We start from the raw sequence: 15,840 nt of genomic DNA, 5'->3' as shown, positions 1-15,840 counted from the left end.
AAGCGCGCGCGCACACACACACACACACACACACACACACACACACACACACACGCACACACACACACACACACACACACACACACACACGTGTGGTAAGATGGGAGCAGAAACAATATTTTCCAGAGTGGTGGCACGAACACAGTAAATCTATTCAACAATATGGGGAGAAACTAAAACTGGTGCACCACTCTGTTCTAAAGTGTGGTGCACCCGTTTTTAGTTTCAACACAAACACAAAGAGTACAGATCTTATTTACAGTGCACACATAAAACACACACGTTAAAAAAAATGGCTTGATCCAAATAGCTGTTTCCCTAACTCATGAACTACTATGTTGCTTCAAACGAGTACAGTGGGGTCTCTACTTAAGAACTTAATCCGTATTGGAAGGTGGTTCTCAAGTTGAAAAGTTCTTATGTTGAATCTGCATTTCCCATAGGAATGCATTGAAAACCATTTAATCCGTATCTGCTCTTTTCCGTCCATAGAAACTACAGTGGAACCTCTACTTAAGAACTTAATCCGTTTTGGAATGGTGTTCTTAAGTTGAAACGTTCTTAAGTTGAAGCAAAATTTCCCATAGGAATGGACTGAAAACCAATTAATTCGTTCTGGCTGTTTTTTTGTTATGTAGAGGTGCGTTCGTACATTGAAGCATTACTTCCCATAGGAACTAATGCAAAGCTGGTTAATACGTACTCTACCACTAGGGGGAGAATTTTTTTTAACCTAAGATGACCTAAGGTTAAAAAAAGAGCAGGAAAGGTTTTTTTTCCTGTTCTTATCTTGGATTTCTGTTCTCAAGTAGAAGCAAAATTTAGCAAATGGAGCTGTTCTTAAGTTGGATTGTTCTTAAGTAGGGACGTTCTTAAGTAGAGACCCCACTGTAGACGTTGTCTAGAGGGGCAGGGTAAAAATCGAATAAATAAATAAATAAACTGCCCAAATAGAGACAGAGAAAAATGGACCAGGGAACTTAATGTTTGCCAAATAAGGAAAGGAAGAAGCACCAGGGTAAAGGGAAAGCAATAATCAGGAATCAGTGCTCATAAGGAAAGTTAGTGGGAGAAGCAAGCTGCTAAACTGATAGATGTAGGAAAGGAAAAGTTGAACATAGAGGTTGCAATGACCTTCTTTCAGAGCAAGGAGGACCTCAAAAGACCTCATCTTCTGCTTATATCTAGAGCAACTCTCTCCATTTATTGCCAGCTTCCACCAGCTCTCAGTGCCCCAGCATGAAAGTTTGTTGCTTCGAATGGCATGATCAGCCTAACCGCCCACACTCACCAGCTTTCCTTCTAGTTTCCTCCGCTTGTTCTTTGTTTTTTGTTGCAGTGACCACTAGGGACATGGAAGGGGGTGTAGCATCAGCATTACAATGAGCCTCCTTGTTGTATAAGCCTTACCAGCAGTAGTGCCAAGGCTAAGGGGGGGGGGGGGGAAGAAATTTGTCCCACAACCCTTGCCTGCACCCCCTTCTGTGACCACAAGGGGCCACCTCTGTGACATCACAAGAGTTTACTCTTTGATTTTAGGTTTTGGCTCTGAAATTATAAAGAATGGGATGCTGCTGACCTGGCACTCTATTGATCATGGATATGAGGGGGGGGAAATTGGTTGTAGGAACTCTTCAGTTTTTCGTTGTGAAACCAAAACTGAGTATATTTGGATGTGCCTCATTGTCAAGAAACATCCCAAGAAAAGGCCTTCAGAGATCCCTTTGCTAGGGAAACCCAGAGTCCTCACAATGCATTATAAAAATAGTCTTAAAACTGGCCTTTTCTGGATCCCTACAGAAAATAACAACCAGGGAGAAGAATCAAGGGAAGAGGCAAGAGGCAGAACAGACTGAAAATTACCAGAAAACCTTTTTAAAAATGTCAAAATTGTTGTGCTTGATATGGGATCTGCAGTGCTCTGTTCACAGAGGCTGCTGATCAAATAGATTCCTGGCTACTTCCTTGAGTTCAAGATAGTTCTCTTGATTCTTGAATGCTGCAAAGCCAGCAGACAGAGGAGTGGAAAGGGAAAAAATGTAGTGAAGCAGACCTATGCAGAACTTCAAGCAGCTGGCCTTTCTTTAGTATATGACTATTTCAAGCTATTTCTCACTAAAGCACTGAGCGAATCAATTTACAGAATCCTTCTTGAAACTGCTAGCTCTTCGGTGATTTAGCACCCAGGTAGTCCATCGCATGTATCTACGGGACAAAAATCTCTTTGATTCAATCAATGGAAGAAATGCATATACCCCCCCCCTCTCTCTCTCTCTCTCTCTCTCTCTCTCTCTCTCTCTCTCTCACACACACACACACACACACACACACACACACACACACACACACACACACACACACACACACACACACACACACACACACACACACACACACACACCCCTTCTGGGGTTCTTGTCTCACAACTGGCAGCTTTGGTTGTCTTTCCTTGACCACATTGGATTCTTCCCCCCAATACAGCAGAGTGATCTCAATAAAAAAGCACAAACTAAGTACACAAGTGTATAATAGCTCTGAAGTACTCATCTGCAGCAAATGTGCCCCCCCCAGCATAACCAAGGAATTGTTTTACCAGAGGGGCAAAGGAGGTGTCTTGTGTTTTGCAGCGTGGCACCGTACACTAAGATAGCAGTGAAGAGAGGATGCTTTTGGCCCTCACAGTACCAAATAGTTGATAAGTGGGGTTTTGAGGGAACTGTTTAGAGGCTATAACAAAGGGAGACAGCTTGAGAGATGCATCCTTTTCTGGCTTGGATTAAATCAGAACTGGAGAAGAATCTGAGGTTTCTCCAAATGCCAGATGCAGAGGAGGGGTATCAGGAGACAGGTATCTCAATGTCTGGTGAGCTCCCAGAGGCATCTGGTGGGGCCACAGTGAGATACAGGAAGCTGGGCTAGATGGGCCCTTGGCCTGATCCAGCAGGGCTCTTCTTACATCCCTAATGCTCTCACCCAATGTTCTGGGTGAGCATTACAAGCTAGCAGAATGCATAACTGAGTCATGGGCATTGCACATTTCAGAAGCATTCAGTGGAAGCAGTAGGAGCAGAACAGTAGACAAAATAAACCCATTACCTGTGGTCTTGTATCTATTCTGCACCTTAAAATTAGATGCAGGCTACAGCTATGCCATGCAAAGTAAATATATCAATTATACAGATTATCAACCTTCCATTATGATAGATTTCAAAAGTGCTGATGTGCTGAAGAAGCTGCCAGTCCTTTTTCTTTCCCCATTACTCACACAGAGATAAAAACCTACCTAATTCACAATAAAAGATAGATGTGTGCCTGAGCCTGGTAAAACTAATGTAAATTTAATCTTCCATTTCTTGGCGGAAGTGAATGATTGCTGATGCATTTGATCACTGACCACTGTGTCTCAGAAATGAGGGAAAGAATCGCATCCTGCCAGTACTTTCCAAAAAAGTAAGCTCTAAGCTTTAAAAGGGAGAATTTTTTTCCAGGCCCATAAAAAATGATGTCTACATCCTACCTTAGGCTCTGAAGATGGATTATTTTGTCCTAAAACTAATATCTACAGTTTAATGGAATTCTACTCTTATTTTTCCCGGTGGTGTTAGACAGTGATCATTTGTGTTGACCTTGTCTAGGATGCTATCAAGTTAAGGTTGACCAAAAAGTGATCCAAACGTTTGTGCCAAGGGAAATAAAGAGATATTTGATTCCTCTCCAGTTTCATAATCAAATTGATTTTTAGACACCAAATCCTCCCCTTTCTAGGAAGATCCGGGGCATAATTCAAACAAAGATATGTACTTTAGAAGTGTATATATAATCCTGTTATTTCTAGACAATAAATGTTTACCTCCATTTTGAGTTCCCACATTTTCACTATAGTTAAACATCTCCAGGATTCCAAAAGTACGATTTCAGAAGAGTGATGTTACCAGAACGCAGTCGGCCTGACTAAATGCTGCAACTCCCAGCTTTATGTTTCTATCCTTATACTTTTTCATTCCATGATTCCTGCCCAGTAAAACGTTTGCCTGGCTGTGGCTCCATCTGCCCTCTTTGAAGTTCACTCAGATATTAAGAACCTTCAGTCCTCCTGTCTTTGACAGGCTTACTGGTCCACCCCACATTGCTCTCCACTACTCATTTCTACAGAGCAGTGATTCCCAACCTTGGGTCCACAGACATTCTTGGACTACAACTCCCAGAAATCCTGACCAGCATAGCTAGTGGTGAAGGTTTCTGAGAGTTTTGGGCCAAGAACATCTGGGGGCTCAAATTTAGGGATAACTGGTTTAGACAATTTCCAGAATCAACATGTTTGCACATACTGATGAAAGAAGGCAATCAACAAGAACAGGAAGGGACTGCCTGCCCACCCACTCAGTTCTTGCACAGCATTAGCATGTGCTCTGAAGAGCTGGGAAATCTTCCAAAGCAGAGTTCCAAGTTATGAGGGAGGGCTAAGGGGAGGAGGAGAACATCCCGTTGCATCATGCAGAAGTTCCGCAGGGAGGGAAATGGCTAGAGCCACTAAGAGTGCTTATTCCAGGAGCATGTGTACAAAATGGGACCCTCACCTGAATGTCCTAAAATTGCATATTCTGAATTTCTATATTTTTCAGCAGATGATCTAATCAGTGGACCAGCATTAGAAGGCCAATAGCACCCTATCCTCCAAAAGAAGAGAAAAGGATCCCTAACACTGCAGCTAAATTTTCCCAAAAAGTTATTTTTTGGAAGGGATTATTCAATTAAAACAGACAAGCAAATTTCTGATAGATATATAGATACATGTCAGACTCCGTTTGGCAATCCTTTTTATAGTGTTCACCAAGGAGACACAAAGATAACATGAATACCACATAAAATAAGAAATGAGCATACATTGAGCAGGAGGCCATGTCCCTTTGTGAAACATCTCCACATCACTGGGCCTGTTTTGGACACCGGAAGTATAGAAAGTATCAGGCAAGTCTAATGGGTCATTCTGTATAGGACAGTCCAGTGCCATATATAATCAAACCAGCCTTGTAACTAACAAGTATCAGGTAGAATCTGACCAGTGCCGAGCAATAAATAAATAAATAAAACAAATGTCCATAGGCCATATGTTTTGGAACACTCCATTATCATTCACCTCGCCCCAAATTGACTGGAATGGAAGATCAATTGTACTATAAATAATGGTGAGGATTTCCTCTCAATTTTGTAACCAGAAGCTAGCTACAATACAAAATACCACCACATGTGCAGGTATCCACCCATGTCCAAATAGCCATAGCAACACAACAGAGAGAATGAACTCCTTATATGACAGACATGTAATGGGGGCAGAATAGACACATGTTTTGGGGGGCAGAATAGACACATGTTTGTCTCCAATGTACTACATTTATTGAAGTATACTTAAATTCACTTGACTATTCTTTACCTTGGAGAATAAGTATTAGACTTTAGAAGGATTTATCCCTTTGTTTTAAAATTTTCAGTTGATATAAATCATAAAAGTTCAAAATGCTGCCTTTTGATTAATGTGTTCGTATTTAAGGATTCTGGAGGTTAAAGATAAAATCTTTTAGTTCAAATTAATGCAAAGTTTGCTAATTAATTAAATGGCTAGAATCTGGATGGACCAAATATCCAAACTGAATCGGAAGTTCCTTTTATAAGGAATTAAAATGGCCTCTTTCCAATGGCAATGTTCCTTTTGATTCTGCAAGTTTATCATCACTATCATAAAGATGGCCCAAAATGAATGACCAGATTAATCAAACCATTGTCAAGACATAATAACAATATTTAGAGAACATATTTTAATCTCTGCTGAATGTCTTTGCAATGCATTGACAAGCTGAAAGTGTCGAAGCTTGTTGCTGTTGTTGTTTAGTCATTAAGTCATGTCTGACTCTTCGTGACCCCATGGACCAGAGCACACCAGGCCCTCCTGTCTTCCACTGCTTCCTGGAGTTGGGTCAAATTCATGTTGGTTGCTTCAATGACACTGTCCACTCATCTCGTCCTCTGTCGTCCCCTTCTCCTCTTGCCTTCACACTTTCCCAACATCAGGGTCTTTTCCAGGGAGTCTTCTCTTCTCATGAGATGGCCAAAGTATTGGAGCCTCAGCTTCAGGATCTGTGCTTCCAGTGAGCACACAGGGTTGATTTCCTTCAAAATGGATAGGTTTGTTCTCCTTGCAGTAAGTAGAAGCTTACTTCAGAGTAATACGTTATTTCATAGCTGAAATATAAAATAGGGACACCTGTACATCCCAAGCTCCAAATCTCCAGGTACAATTGTATATGAATTTACCTGGGAGTAAGTCCCATCAAAATAAGTAGGACTGATCTGAAATATACTTGCTGGCAGTAACCTCCAGAGTGTTATTAATTTCTGATCATGAGGAGAGGTTTTCCCCTATGCAAAAATATCAGATTTGGTTGCCAGACATGATCACATAATTAGATCTGATAAGAAAAAAAAAATTAACATCAAACACAAGAACTCCTAACCAGCAGAAAATAATTGTTCACATTTTGTGCAAAACAATTCCAAATACCCAACATGAAGGATAACCATTTTTGCCTTCTGTGGATTGCTGAAAACATGCATGTTTTGTACTTCATGAAAACGATGTGAGGCCTAGACCTCAACAAGAGACCACACATCTGTTTCCTTCCATCCTGGCAGCACTTGCATTGAAAATGCCTCACATCTTGAGAACTTCCTTTTCTTCAGTGCTGAGAATTATGGGAAGCAGGGTCCCAGTGATCTTAGTGAGTCGTGACTTCTTTCATTAGGAGCCTATTGCTGAAGCTTTTATAAATTTTATGATACATCATTCCGAAAAGTATTGAAGACATTCTCATGGGCCTCTGTATGAAGATCATTTCAATGTTTGCATTCAGCAAAAAGTTAATGCTGTAGATTAATTTTTCTCACAGGACTCTGCAGTAGATGGCATAACATGATGTTGCTGCTTCCTTCTCAGTCAACTGCATACTGCAGAACTCTCAGTGGTATACCTTGGTGTAATAATGAGCTTCCTTTAGCACATTTTGGCCACAATTCTGGAACAGATTCCTTTCACCATGTTCCACTGAGTTAGGCTCAACAGCTTCCGCGCGAAAAAGATGTTTCAAACTGGATCTGTGTTACTGCTAATGAGACAGAAGCTGGGGACGAATCAAGATTAGAGGTTTTCACAAATTGTTTGAGTGAAAAATTGTAAATTTGGGGGCAACCCACATTGTAAAAGAGAGAGAGAGAGAAAGATGTATGTAGAATTATGCACATAAGCACTAAGATGTATAGAAACTAGTTTAGCATACAGTATTTTGTTGAATTGCAACCTCTATTCGATATCAAATTATAAATAATCAGTAAACTGGAATAGAGGTGTTACTGTTTCCTGTGCCACAGTAATTCCATGAAGTCTCCTCCGTGTTATCAATACCAATCTGATTTTCCCAAGTTCATCTGAATACATCATATAGATATTAAAGTTCCTCCAAACTGTCTACACTTGAGTTTTATTCTTTTCAGCATCTATGGAGAACTAAAATGATAAGGATATGGATTTTTATACATAGTGCACATTCCCGCTCTTAACATTTGTAACAGAGTTAGGGACCACCTAGACAACTGGAAGAGGGATCAGCCACACTTTTTTTAAGAGGAGGTGGAACATATGCTGCTGTTGCCAAAATCATTTACATAAAAGCAGAGAACCTTCAATTAAAGCTAGTGGGTGTAATCAGTTTGCCACTATGCTCGACTCATTAACTCAAACGTCGTATCATATGGATAGTATAAAATGTTTCCTATGAGAAGCAAAAATATAAAAGGGAGTGTTGAGATCCCAGAATGAAGGAATGAATTGGAGCTGCCCAAGGCCAACTCTTGAAGAACAAAAAAAAGAGCTTTCCTTTTATAATTACAAATTTCTCTCTTTTGGGAAAGTGGGACACAGTAGGTGTAATTTACTTGTTTGGGCAAGTTCTAGTCCTCTGCATGAAGGCTCCACCTCTTTTATCTGATGCACACACACCCTAGTGTTTCTTTAATGCAACATGAAATGTGTGGGACTTTTCCACTGGCAAGCTTCCAGGCTCATATGCTATGTAAACAAAATAGTCTCATTGGACCATTCTCTCCCATTCATCATGAAATGACTTAAGAACTCAAGAGGACCAGCACACACTGGTAGAGCTTCATGGGCTAGAGATGACGGTCAAAGCAACATATTTCTAAAATGGTCCCACAATGTGGGAAAGCAAGGCAAGCATGAATGAATGAAGGAAAAAGCACGCTGGATCAATCCAATACTAGATTTTGCTGTTCATCTGCTACACCAGATGAGCATAGCAAGCTGCTTTATACCAAGTCAGGCCACAAGCTGATCTTGCCCAATATTGTCACTGTCTCTGGCAGTAGCTCCCTAAGAGTTCAGTCAGGATTCTTTCCCAGCCCTAACTGGAGATTTATTGCCTGGTAGTCTCTGATTCAAGAACTAGCTAGGCTCAACCTTGCTTAGCTTCTGAAATCTGATGAGACCAGATGTGTTTAGGATATTCCAGTGGCATGCAGGATGAGCAGGAAGAGTCCTAGTATTGTAGCAAAGGCACCAACTGTGTCTTCACATCAATCCACTTTGTTGATGGATTTGTTTTTGTTTTCATTATTTCATCTGATTGTTCACTGTTTCTTTTCACTGTCATATATTGTTTAATTTATTTGTTAACCAACCAGAGTAGTGCCTTGCATTAATCAGGCAGTATAACAATTGAAGAAATAAATAAATAATAAATAACTAGGAGACAGATCCAATTTCTCTCGTGCACACCATGGCTGCAAGAAGCTTCAGATGATGCATTTAAGAATGGCCAATTAAATGTCAGCTCCCCCACAAAGAGAAGATACATAACCAAAAAATTGGGCAACAGAAGACAACTGATTTGCATTAAAATTACATATGCTAATTACTGTATATGTATAGATGTAAATGCAGAATAAATTGCTAGAATTGAAAGAGAAATAAATAGGAACTATCTGTCCATACTAGGAGACAGTGATCTGGTCAGTATTGACTGTTGATAGCAACTTGAAGATTTCTTCAAGGCTCTCCCTTCTTACGTGTCTTTATCTTTAAACTGGAATTAGACTAGATAACCCTTTGAAGGGAAGATAGCTTTGTCGAGGCGGGGCTTTGTTGCGGTGCTGCCAGCAACTCCAGAGAAGAGCTCTCTGGAAAAAACTGGAACCCTCCGGCCCGGGATCCCTCTTTTGAAATGGGGATCAAAGGAGAGTCTAGAAGAAGTCTCTCTGAAGCAGATGGTGAGCAGCAGAAGGAGAAGAAAGGGAGGCAGACCCGGACTTTTTTCTTCTGAAGAAATCACCGTGCACGGACTGGAGCGGGCGCCATTTTTTGGCACTGAGCCGCGAGGAACCCTTTACCGGGGGAGAGGAGAGCAATCAATATAAACTAATAATATAAAACAAGTAAGTAAGCTGAAGCCTCTGATTTATGAAACAGCCTCATTAAGCTGAAATAAGAATGAAAATATTTGGCTGAAAGAATAAATGCAGCGGCGGGTTTATCTTATCAGTCTGACTCAAAAGCGAAACTAAGCTTCTCCAAGTGAACTCTTAAAACACCAGGCTGATTCTAAAGCCGAGAGTCTGAGATGGAAAAATAAATCTTATGTTTCTGGAGAAGAATCCCAGACAGCAACACCGTCTGACTGGATTTAAGAGACTTCGGTGGATGCAGTGTGGCTGGGATACGTTACTCTTTGCCTTCTCTGGACTTTGGGAACTATAAATAGTAGAATCTGGTGGTTTTCGGGAGAAGGAGCTGACGTGGCCGACTGGACTAAGGAGCATTAAGGGGTTAATGAAGATCACAAGACGAGCTCCAAGGACAATCTACTGGACAGTTTGAGACTTTATGATTGTTGTTTTGTTTGTCGGACTGCAGATCACGTGTGTCTAATAACAGAAGCTTGCTGAACCCAGGAGAAGAAGAAATAACTGCGTCACGGTTCTATTTGATATTGTATTTGCTGGGCTAAAAGTTGATTTTTATATTACAATATTTGGATAAAGATTGGAGGGAGATCTAAGGGGAGGATTATGATGAGGGGTTTGAATTGTTGATAAAATTGTGGAAACTGTGGAAGGATTTCTAGGGGGTGATTATTGTGGTATTTATACAAACCCCAAAGCCTGAGATAGACCCCAAAAATTCAAAAGAACAAATGGAGACTTGGTCTGTTCAATCCCAAAGTTCTGGAATAGTGGTGCAAGAAATAGAAAAGGAATGGCAGATTAATATACAAAGGCTAATATTAACAGGGTTCCAGCGAGTGAATGCAGGTCTTAGCAAAATAGAAGATTTGATGAAAGGGATGAAAGAGGGGACAGTAGATGCCAAACAAAACTTAAATGAAGTTGTACAAACTTTAGAATCGTCTGTATTAGACATGACACCAGGTAATATGAATGCAGTAGAGAGTTATCCAGTGACCCATGCAGCTTCCAAAATTAAAAAGCATTATGACAAAAATCTTAAGGAGGCAGAGATACTGAAACCAGACAATCTTATGGTGAAAATATGGGAAGTGAAAAAAATGGATATTCTGTCAGATGGGCTGAAAGACTGTTCAATTCAAAAAGAAACTGAACGATGGGATGTATTGTATAAATGGCAGCAGCTACCAGACAATGTTGGAATAACATAGAATAAAATTAAAATTAAATGATAAGATAAAAGCAGGAGGGTAATCAAACTGTGAAAAAGCAAAAAGTTGATATGTATTAGTAATATGAATTGATTGGATGATGTTATACTTTATGCTCTCCTATCCCCCAAAATCATTTTTCCTTCTCTATCCCCTCTTTCTTTTTGTACCCTTTATCCCTGTTTCTAAATAAATATATAAAAAAGGAAAAAAAAAAGAAGGGAAGATAGCTTTGTCCACAAAATAGGAAATATGCTGGCTTGCTCAATTTCATGGTACTGAAAAGGGAAACAAGAGGACAAGCCTGTATACAGGACGGGGCAAAACTAGAGCACTAGTTATAAGAACTAGCTTCAGCAACACTGGACAATGACTTCCAGAATCCTGTAGCCAGCACAGCTATGTTCAGGCTGGCTAAGAGACTCTGCAGGTCGTCAGCTAAAAAGGTAAAATTTCTCAGGCTCTGAGTCAGTCTCTGGAGGTCAATCTCAACCATATAGCTAGGTGACACAATCTGCTTCAAATATCAGAATTTAGGGAGATGGACAAGGGCAGGAATGGTAGTACTATGATGATACTTTTGCAATGGGATGGTGAAGATAGCGATGTTAATTGGTTCAAAAAAAATCGCTATGTGAAACCATCGCTATGCGAAACACCATTTCCCATAGGAATGCATTGGAAACCGGTTAATCCGTTCCAATTGGAACAGATTGCCGTTGTTAAGCGAAAAAACCCATAGGAAACATCGCTAAGCGAAACAATGTATCCTCCATTGGAATGTATTGAAGCTGACTCAATACATTTCAATGGCTTTGCGAAGTCAATTTTTGCAAAATTAAGTGTGTCATAAAAGGGTCAAAAATGGTTTTAAATGCTTGGATTAGCTTCTGCACCCTCTAAAACAGATGCAAAAGTTAATTTGGCTTTGATCTGACTTTGCATTAATTTATGGTGAATTTTTTCCCCCCAACTTTTGACAGCTGTCAAAATCTGACAGCTCCATTATTTCCTATGGGGGAAGAAAAAATTCACAAAAAATTAATGAAGACTCAGCAACTGTTCTAAATTCTTCGGTTCGTTAGAGGACCCCCTAAGTCATGTGCAAACCTGATTTGGCTTTGATCTGAACTTTCGTTAATTTTTTGTGAATTGTTTTCTCCCCCATAGGAAAGCATGGAGCTGTCAGATTTTGACAGGTCCATTGGTTCCTATGGGCCAAAAAAAAATAATTCACAAAAAATTAACGAAAAGTCAGATCAAAGCCAAATCAGGTTTGCACATGACTTAAGGGGGCCTCTAACGAATCCAAGCATTTAGAACCGTTTTTGACCCTTCTAAGACACTTTTTTAATTGAAAAAAAAACATCGTTAAGTGAAGCAGGGGACCTAAAATCGCATTCGTTATGCGAAGCATGGTCCCAAACTTCGCTAAGCGAAAATCACCCATAGGAAACATCGTTATGCGATGCATATTATTTTCTAAAAAAACATCGTTATGCGAATTCATCGCTAAACGAGGCAATCGTTAAGCGAGGCACCACTGTATTTGGTACACTTCTTACTCCATACATTGGATCAGCAGTACAAACCTGTCTGCTTTACCATGAAGAGTATTTTAATATTAAGTGGGTCACAGTAGAATAGCTTCTCCTTTGCTAGTCTTAACAAGCCACTAGACATCAAGAGGCAATGAATATCATGCAGTCTGACCGAAGGGAGGGCTCAGTACTTCTTGCTCCCCTTCAAGTCTGCTTAGGTGTACTTCAACATACTTTGCTTGTTTGTTTGTTCGTTTATTCATTTGTTCTTGGAGCACTTCAGGAAGTTCTTCTGGGATTGAGAAGCACATAAAATGAATTTAGTCTGCTCTCAGAAAGCATTGCTTCTTCAGTCTCAGCATGGAAGTGGACAATCTCTCCATAACTCCTTTAGAGGAATTCAATCTAGGTGGCAAACCTAGAAAAATCTAGACAGATATAAATCAATGGAAAAGGACATCAAAAGCTTGGCACTTCTGATTTATCCTCCTTTAGTCCAGTCCAAACAGATTTCCTTCTCTCTGTCATGCTGTAAGACAATAAGACTGCTGCCTAGACAAGGATGAAAGGATGAAAATGTGGTTTTATTAATTTCATACTCCATCACTACATAATTTGTTTATTCCAAGGAATTAGAGAAACTACAGAGGAAGACCACAAATTGGATGGACGGATGAATTTTACAAGATCAGCAGGACTGGCATGAATTAGAATAGCGCAAAACAGAAATTTGTGGAAGCAAAAAAAGGAAAGCCTCTATCCAACATTAGATGTCAATGGACTAATAAAGAAAAGAGAAAAGCTATGTAATTAATTCACCTTCCTGTGTGCATGAATGGCAGGTGCAGCAATAAACAGACACTGCTAAGTCTGCGGAGGTCAATTTGAGCCATCTCAAGAAAAATTTTCTCCTAGGCAGTTTCTAGAAGCAGCCAAAACAGACAACAATGTCAAAAAGAAATAACAGCCCTGGGAATGGCCAAATATTCATTTCCTCTTTGGAGAAAATGGGGTGGTTTTGAATGTTCAATGTTCCCAGTTACATATTTCAAAGGTGAATCAGAATTCTTGAAACTTCAATTGGCAGCAATAAGACATTTTTGGGGGGTGGTAGAGTCTAAGGATTTGGTTGAAGGGGAGCCGGGAAGAAACAAAAATAGCCTTGAGGGTTCCTCATGCAGCTCTTTACCTAGGCAAGTGATGAATGATAATGAGGACAATGGGACTTTAACAATCTGAATTGGAATAAAAGGGTGAGAGCAGGAAAAGAGAACAATGCAAGGAGCAGTTCTTTTCAGAAAAAGTTTTAGTAATAACAATAATTACATGCTGTCAATCAAATTCTGACTCATAGTGACCTGTTCCCAGGGGTTTCTAGGCAGAGGGCACTTAGAAGTGGTTTACCTTTCTCTTCTTCTGGGAGTGCCCTGGGATTGTGCAGCTTGCCCATCCTGCCAATCATTTCTACTTAGATGACTTGGCACAGGGCAGCATGACTGGAAAGGGCATGATGTAGGAACCGGTGCTTCTGTATACTGATGCTGATGCTACAGTTCCGATCGCTTCTTGCAGTGGGAATCCTGTAACACTGGGGGGTTCCCACTATACTGCCTATGAGTACTGATGTGCCAATGGACATTTTCCTGGCATTGTCCAGGCTTTCTGGTCCTCTTCTATTTTGAAAAGGTTTTGAGATGAAAGTGATGTTTTAAAAAGGTTGGACTGCAAGCATGCTGTTTTTTTAAAAAGGAAATACTGGTCCTTAACACTGGCTTAATGTCCAAGAATATCACTGGGTCCCATGTAGCCTCAGAGGCATTTCTGGAAACTAAAACTGGCAGAAAATGAACTTGCCAGGTGGCTGCAGACTGATGTTTCATTTTCAGACAGGACATCCAGGAGGAGAGTCTGTAAGGGATGGTATGAAGTGACATTGTGTTTTGCTTCTCATGTGTGTATGTGTGGTTCGCTTTTATTTGTGCAGTTAGGCTCATAGATATTCATGTTGGCTTGTTTGTTTGAATGTAGACAATGGAGGAGTATATGTGTGATGTATATACGCACATGTGTATGTAGCAAATTTTACCTGGATTTCATGTACATGTGTAGGATGTGTCAGTGTGTCATGTCTGTTTCACCTGGTTGTGTGTGTGTGTGTGTGTGTGTGTGTGTGTGTGTGTGTGTGTGAGAGAGAGAGAGAGAGAGAGAGAGAGAGAGAGAGAGAGATGTGAATGTATGCATATGAATGAATGTATATGCAGGTTTTGGTGAACCTGCATAAGCTGGCCTTGTACCTTCTTTGTTCTCCTGTTTTGGGAAGTTTTTTGTGCATTTCCTTGGTGGAAGTGAGCATTTTGCCTCCATTTGTTTGTGTGTGTTTCTTTCAACATCACAGTATACCTTCTGGTGGGTGGATGTTGCTTTGTGAGGACAAATACGTGAGTCAGAATTTATTGCAAAGACCTCACCTTTGCATTACTTACTCTGTTTTGAGCCTTTTCCATTTGCTTTCTGTGAAAGGAGCAACAAACTACATATACAAAAGCAAAAACCTGGCTTTGTTTTTGAAGCTCAGATTCCAATTTCCCCCCCTCATACTTACATTCTTTGGCAAGTTGCTTTTTTCTCTTTTCATCTCCCCAATTTGCCTTTTGAAAAGCGAGGGCTTTGTGACATTCCTCCATCACACCAACCATGCTGTGAATGGGCAGATCCTCCCCACATTCTCAAGATTTCGTATGTGCCCCTCCAGCCCCAACAGATGGGTAGGCAGAATACATCATCTTATATGTCTTTTACTATCGAGAAAGGCAAGATATAGGATATTATTTGTGTCACTTTCATTTTTATGTTAAGTATTTATGTATTAAAGAAACTTCTAAACTGGAACATAACATGCCAAAGTAACAAAACCAGCAACAATGTAAACATTAAAAATCAGCTATAAATAATAATGACTTCAAATAGTGGATGAAATCCTCTTGCAAAGTTGCACTGGCGTAACACACATTTTCTTCTGACTTTGGGTGGACGAATTGTATGATTCAGTATACAACAGATAATGCCTCCCACGATTTCTTGACTTGAGGCAATTTGCTTCCAAAAGTCATACCGTTTGCATTATGCTCACATTACACAAGCCAAGGTCACTCCACATGCTTACCAAGGGCCCAGTTTGTGCCAGGAATCTTCTTCCCAGGCACCTTTGCATGGTGGTGAGGTTCCAGGGAAGCACTGCTGGGCATCCAATCTTGGGCAGTGGGCAGCACTTGAACAGTTATCTTGGAGAGGCTGCAGTGGCGATAAGTTTAGCATAGGGCTGGCAGGGGCAGCAGGGCCCCAACTGCCTTTAATAGCAATTTGATGCATACTACTGTAACGTGCTCTACGTGGGGCTTCCTTTGAAGCTGATGCGGAAACTTCAAGTGGTGCAGAATGCGGCGGCCAGACTCCTTACTGGAATGAGAAAATATCAACATATCTCTCCTACTCTGGCCATGCTGCACTGGCTGCCCATCCGTTTCCTCACTGACTTCAAAGTGTTAATGCTTACATATAAA

General features: G+C 40.5%; 1 long non-coding RNA gene across 1 annotated transcript in view; it reads right to left on the bottom strand.

Annotated features, from left to right (window-relative positions):
• Positions 1 to 2,258: 2,258 nt before the first annotated feature.
• LOC144583305 (uncharacterized) overlaps positions 2,259 to 15,840 on the bottom strand; it is a 51,219-nt gene continuing 37,637 nt past the window's right edge. The window contains exon 2 of the long non-coding RNA XR_013537018.1: positions 2,259 to 15,078. This is a non-coding gene — a long non-coding RNA (uncharacterized LOC144583305). The remainder of the gene's footprint in view (positions 15,079 to 15,840) is intronic.

The sequence above is a fragment of the Pogona vitticeps genome, chromosome 1, assembly GCF_051106095.1.
Source record: "Pogona vitticeps strain Pit_001003342236 chromosome 1, PviZW2.1, whole genome shotgun sequence".
Classification (NCBI taxonomy): Eukaryota; Metazoa; Chordata; class Lepidosauria; order Squamata; family Agamidae; genus Pogona; species Pogona vitticeps.
Note: the sequence above shows the minus strand (reverse complement) of the source record. Positions and strands in the feature narration are given on the sequence as shown.